This window comes from Ambystoma mexicanum, chromosome 4p, assembly GCF_040938575.1.
Source record: "Ambystoma mexicanum isolate Mex_15411 chromosome 4p, UKY_AmexF1_1, whole genome shotgun sequence".
NCBI lineage: Eukaryota > Metazoa > Chordata > Amphibia > Caudata > Ambystomatidae > Ambystoma > Ambystoma mexicanum.
In genome coordinates this window covers 42,336,151-42,342,501 of record NC_090927.1, presented here as the reverse complement: position 1 = coordinate 42,342,501, position 6,351 = coordinate 42,336,151, and positions in this window count along the sequence as shown.

The following is a 6,351-nucleotide window of genomic DNA, read 5'->3' as shown; positions in this document are numbered from 1 at the left end:
TACTCCCCTCTGGAATGGCTTGTGTGACGTCTCTCTCCATCTCACCTCGACATTCACAAACTGTGCGTACTGTGTATCGGAAAAATGGTCAAATGTACTACTTCCTTTCTGAGTGGCCTCACCTCTCCTCCTCACTCATGTCCCCAGACACTGAAATCCTCTTCCTTGGTGATGTACGCATCCACCTGCATGCTTGTTGTCCCCCCCACGTGACTTTTCCGTGACCTCAGCAACTCCCTATCAGCCTCTAATCTCCCGTCTGTCCCTACTCATTCTGCAGGGCACACTCTTGATGCTCTGATCTCATCTGACCTTCCCCTCTCCATCCCTCTCTGCACTCCTCTCTCCTGGAGTGATCACTTTCTCCTCTCCTCCCACCTCACCCTCACCACCCCACAGGCAAAGCCACCCTCACCACTGTCACACACCTTCTTGGTATTCCAACCCATGAAGTGTGTGTCAGTCGAGGCTTATGCTGCCAAAATCTCCCCCCCATCCAGCTCCCCCTTAGGCTCACTCCCATCCTGACAGGGCCCACTCCATGCTCCACTCTATGTCAGGTACACTGGATGTCTTTGCCACGGTCATGACAATCCGCCTGAAGCCCCATGCCAATGCTGACTCCTGGCATGACTCGCATCTTGTGAACCCAAAACACAGGTGCCGGGTGGCAGAGAGGAAATGGCCTGCATCATGCTCATCCTCTGGCAAACTGGCCTGCCGCCTGCTCCAAAGGCAATAGCGTCTCACCCTTCTCACCAAGATGAGAGCCCCAATCCAAGGGCACATATCTGCGGCATCTGACAACTCTGCAGGACACATTGAAATCTGCAAGGACCTTGCCAAGCCAGATGCAGTGTGTACCTCCCCTGTCCCCTCCGAGCCCACAGCACTGCATGACTGTCTCTGTACCCCTATAGGCCACCCCCCCAGCACTTGTCTGCGCCTACCACCATCTGCCCTCGACGTTAAGTCCTACTTACCTTGTACAGCACTACCAGCCGCAACTTCCCCTTGCACTTCATTGTGCCACCCACCTCTGCACTTGCGTTACATGAATGACACCAGCACCAGTAGGATTGTTGAATGGCATCCCCTTCTGCCCCACCACCCCTCAGTGCTCCGCTGTTCCTTCATACATTTCTGTACAGGTGCTTCACGAATGCTATATGAATCCATTACAGGTGATGGGGAGGTGGAATCTCATTGTCTACTGCATTTTGTTAATGTTGACAAGGCACTGTGCATCGTGGCCAATTGGGACTAGCAGATCCATGTCCAACATGTTAACTTCTTGATGTGATGAAGCAATGTCAGGACCAGAGTGGCCAAAATCCAAAATAGTTGCCCTCCTCTCCCTCTTCACTTGGTGGCTATGTCACATGCCATGTGTGTGATGGCATGTGCATTTGACATGGCAATCACCGGCCAATGTGTGATGCCAGTGCTAGGCAGCATGGGGAGCAGGCGTTGCTCTCCATTCTCTGTGTCATCATTGTGTGCCCTGAGCCTCCCCTCCAGACCCAGTGATGGTGAATGCATAGGAGGTTTCCCAGTCATGTGGGACATGTGTCATTGAACTACTGGCTCTGTTGTTCATCAGCCCTTGTTGTATGCCATGGTGCTAATGCCTATTTCCATTTCTCTCTTTCATGTCTTTGCAGGGGACGACGCACTTGTTGATGCTGGGGATGTGGTGGTGGAGCCGTCCCAGGAGGGCAACCCGGGCCGACCTTCCACAAGTGAGGGACGTGGTGTGTTTGTGGGTGAAAACCCACAAGTGCTGCAGGTCGTGCTGTCGAGGGGTGTCTCTGGGGGTTCCTCCCCCGAGCAGTATTCAGGTGTAGACTCGGAGGATGACACCTATGTGCAGTCGCAGGTGAGTGTTCTTGGGAGAGAATCTCCTCTGTCCGACCCACCTGCAGCCGGGTTATTGCCCTCAATGGGGATGTCAGTGTCGGCAGCTCAGCCTCCGGTGGTTACGGATGCAGGGCCACACCACACAATCTCTGATCCTGTTCCTGGGGCTGCAGATCAGAGAGGGAATGCAGTCCTGCAGCCTGAGTCTTTGCCGGCACAGCAAGGCGCAGTCCGCCTTGCCCCAGGCAGGTGTGGTGCCCGCCAACGTGGTGGCCGTATGCCACCTGGCAATACCGCTTGGGAGCAATCCATCTACGGTATGGCCACCCAACAGGCAGCATCATCCGAGATGATTGCACAGGCCATGGATAGGGTGGCCACTTCCATTGTCCCCCCAGAAAGGCTGATGGAGCGACTGGAGCAGGCTACAGAGTCCATCTGCCAGGCACACAGGGAGGACATGTTGGCGTCCAACATGGACAGGCGGGCAGGACTGGCGACTCTGCGGGAATCACTTTCCATGGAGTCCCAGCGCCACAGGGAAGGCCTGAGGGAAGAATTCCATCACCTCAGGTCGACCCTGTCAGAGCTTGAGGCTTCATCCCATAGAAGGACAGAGGAGCAGCTGGAGCGTCTGACACGGACGCTCTCGGCCGAGATGCAGGCAACTCGTGCGGAGGTCAGGTCATCCCGGAAGTTACTGCATGGGGACCTCCGCATGATCATAATCCAGAACCAGACCTTCCAGACCCGCCTGCTTGCAGCCATGGAGGAGCAAACTCGGGCTTTGCGTGGGCTGCCTCCCATTGTCACACCATCTTCTGAGGCAGCTCCCCCACCTCCTGAGTCAGCTGCAGGGTCTGGCCAGAGCGATAGCGACTCATCTCCCACAACAGAGTAGCCGTGTGGGCCACGAGCCTATGGGGTGTTTTTACTTCCCATGATCCACACAGGTGGATTGTGGCGTGCATCCTGTCCTCGGACCTCATAGGTGGCCCCCCCCTCCCCGCCGGCCCTTTCATGGCCATTTTTTCTTATCATATTTTTGTTTTTCAAGTGTGTTGCCTTGTGTGGGTACCTGGGCATACACTGTATTGTGGCTGGGCACATGCAGGCTTGTCCTGAGTTTGGTTTCGATGCTTGGGTATCTGGCATCCACACCCCTCCTGCTTCCGTTTCCATGGGCTTGCAAAGGGTGTGCCCAAGTGACAGCAAATTACACGGTGACATTGGACTTCCATGAGCTGTTGGGCAGTCCATAGTCAATACTGTGTAGACATTCATGGTGTACATTGTTGTTGCACCTAACTATGCATGATGGTTTGATATGTGCCTCAACTTACATATGTTACTCATGTTTTGCAGGTATTTCACACAGTTCTTCACACGGGCATACTCTCTGGAGTCAGACTACATGTCGGTAGATGTGCAGTGACACTTTTGCGTGGCGCCATCACTGTACATCTGGACGGTGAAGACATACCAGCACAATCAGGTATTGAGACTAGCATTGATTACATGCATTGTGCCTTGTTTTGGTGGGCTTCAGGGTGGGTTGGTGTGTAATTTGATTGAAATGACTCTTACACAGGTGTGTAGTAGTGCCTCCATCACGGTTAGCTGTTCAAGTGCGGCTATGTTCCATTTGGGGCACTGCAATTTGTGACACCGGTGTCATGTTGTGAGGGTCAGTTTGTTTGCTCTCACATACCATGACATGGTGTCCTCTGTGGCGGGACTGTGAAGGGATTGGGTGACATGGCAATGTTGTAATGTAGCAATTCGCCTGTGCCAATGCATTTTTGATGAATGGAGTTGTGTCTTTTCATAGTTATGCATTGCTGGTGTATGTGTAGGTAGGGGTGCACACATAGTGACACTTCCATGTTAACAATCTCAGGCTGATGTGTTTCTGACAGTTTATTGCCAAGAAATATTGTGACATTGTCAGGTAGTGTCATCATTGATCGTCAGATGGTATGTGCCAGAGCAGTGTGCACTAGCCAGCACTGTGATTCCTAGGTGAAGAAGTTGGCCACCAGTTGCGTACGGGCTGCCTCCCCCCGTGCCCTTTCCCCTCCCATGCGCAGCGGCCGTGCATGTGGTTGTGGATGTGGGGGCACCACCATGTCCACGGGCAGGCCCCGGCGTGTTGCAACGTTGTGCAGGACACATGCTGCCACTATGATCCTGCACACTACTGGGGGAGCGTATAACAGCTGCCCGCCAGAACGGTCAAGGGAGCGAAAGCGTGACTTTAGCACTCCGAATGTGCGCTCCACTATGCCCCTGGTTGTAATGTGGGCTGTGTTATGTCTTACCTGGGGTGGCGTGGTGGGGTTCCGAATTGGCGTCATCATGTGGGGGCTGAGAGGGTAGGCACTGTCCCCTGTGGAGGTGGTGATTGGTATCATTGGTGGGGTTGTGACCTTGCTCAGTATCCAACATGCATGCATGTGCAGTGGCATACATACTCACCAAGCAGCCATGTATCGCCATGCCGCCCAGCATCTATGTCCCGGCATAGGGTGGACATTCGGTAAATGAAGCTGTCGTGGGTGGACCCGGGATAGTTGGCATATACTGAGGTGATGATTCCCTTGGCATTACATACTACCTGCACGTTGATGGAATGCCAGTGCTTGCGGTTCCTATAGATGTGCTCTGATGCCCTGGGGGGACGTAGAGCCACATGGGTGCAGTCGATGGCACCTAGCACTTTGGGGAATCGTGCCACTCCGTAAAAATCCAGGGCGGCAGCATGCCTTTCTGCAGGTGTTCTGGGCAGGTATATGTGCCTGCGGACTGATGGGCGTGCAGTCATGATGTTCAAGACCTGGTGTAGGCAGCGTGACTGGGTGGCCTGTGACACCCCACCCACTATGGCACTTGTCCGCTGAAATGATCCAGTGGCTAAGAAGTGCAGTACATTGAGGACCTTCTCCAGGGGGCTGAGTGCTTGGGAGCACAGGGTGGGTGATGTGAGGTCATCCTCCCACTCAGTCACCAGCTCCAGTATGATGTGTGGTGGAAACCTGTACCTCCCATACACCTGGTCATCAGGCATCCCGAAAAGGCTGGTTCTGGGTGTGAATATTCTGGCCCTGACTATCCTCCTCCTCCTCCTTTGGTAGCCCACTGCCACTGCTGCTAGGAACGGTATGTTCATCCTGGCGTCTGAGCTTGTTATTGTTAAAGTCCGCAATTTTATGCTTTGCGCGTGTTCTAGGCGAGCGTGTGACCCGCGCACCCCTGGAATCCAGTTCCCAGTCCAATAGCGTGTGGAAATTCACACGCACCACGGGATACAGGTTCGCTGACGTACTTGCGTGTGTAAGTGGCCGCGCACCCATTAAATACACGTACATAGGCCAATCGCGTGTACGCGCACTTTTGTCCAATTACACGCAATGAAATACACGTACATAGGCCAATCACGCGATGACACTCTGACATGCAGTATTTCCACGTGTGTTCCGTCATCACGTGCTGAGTGGGGAACGCCCGTGCGGGTCACGTCAGACGCGCTTACGCGCTGAGGGACTCTGGTCCAATAGAATCGCGTATGCGTGCTGACGCGCTTACGCGCTAAGGGCCTTTCCTCGGATTTCACGCTGACGTGCAGGATTTTCACGTGCCAAATCACTCCGTATCAAGCTGGCCACCCGAAAACACACGGAACACCACGCTCCTGCCCAGAAGGCCGAGTTACTGCCCCCCAGTGCCCCGAGCAGCCTCCCACGTGCTATCTGCTGCTGCCTGCCTGCCTGCCTGCCTGCTGCCACCGTGCCCTGCCATTTGGTGCCTGCACATCAGCCATCTGCAGGGGTCCAGTTGCTGTGTCCACCCCTGCTGGAACTGAAGACTCCCAACTGGGATTACATCGCTCCACAGCCCAGCCCCAGGACCCAGTTGCCCACCCACACCTGCCTCTGGGGTTGCCATGTCGGGCACTTCCACATCTGGCACCAGTGGCAACCCCAGGCCAGAGGGGCAGAGGGGCACCAGCTTCACTGCCACCGAAGTTGGTGTCCTGGTGGAGCATGTCCTGGGGCAGTATGATGCCCTCTTTGGATCGTCCCGCGCCAGCAAGGAAGGACGGGAGAGGATCTGGGCTGACTGTGTGGTTGCCATCAACGCGGAGGGGGTGGCAACCCGCAACGTCCAGAAGATCAAGAAGCGCTGGGAGGACTTGAGGTCCAGGACCCTTGTGAAGGCCCGGCGCCTCGTGGAGGGGGGCCGGGGCCGCATGAGTTCCATCCAGAAGAGGGTCCTGGAACGCGTACGCCCAGCGCTCCACGCCCAGGTCCTTGAGAGGGAGGCCCGTCTGGAGTTGAGCGGTATGTGTCCAAGCATTACTGTGTGAGACAGGGCATGTTGCGGTGTGCTGGTTCTATGATACTTGCCTGTATGTGTGCCATGGGCCATGTATGCATGTATGTGTGCAGGGACATCATGGTAATGCATGTGCGACCAGTGATGTGTGACCCA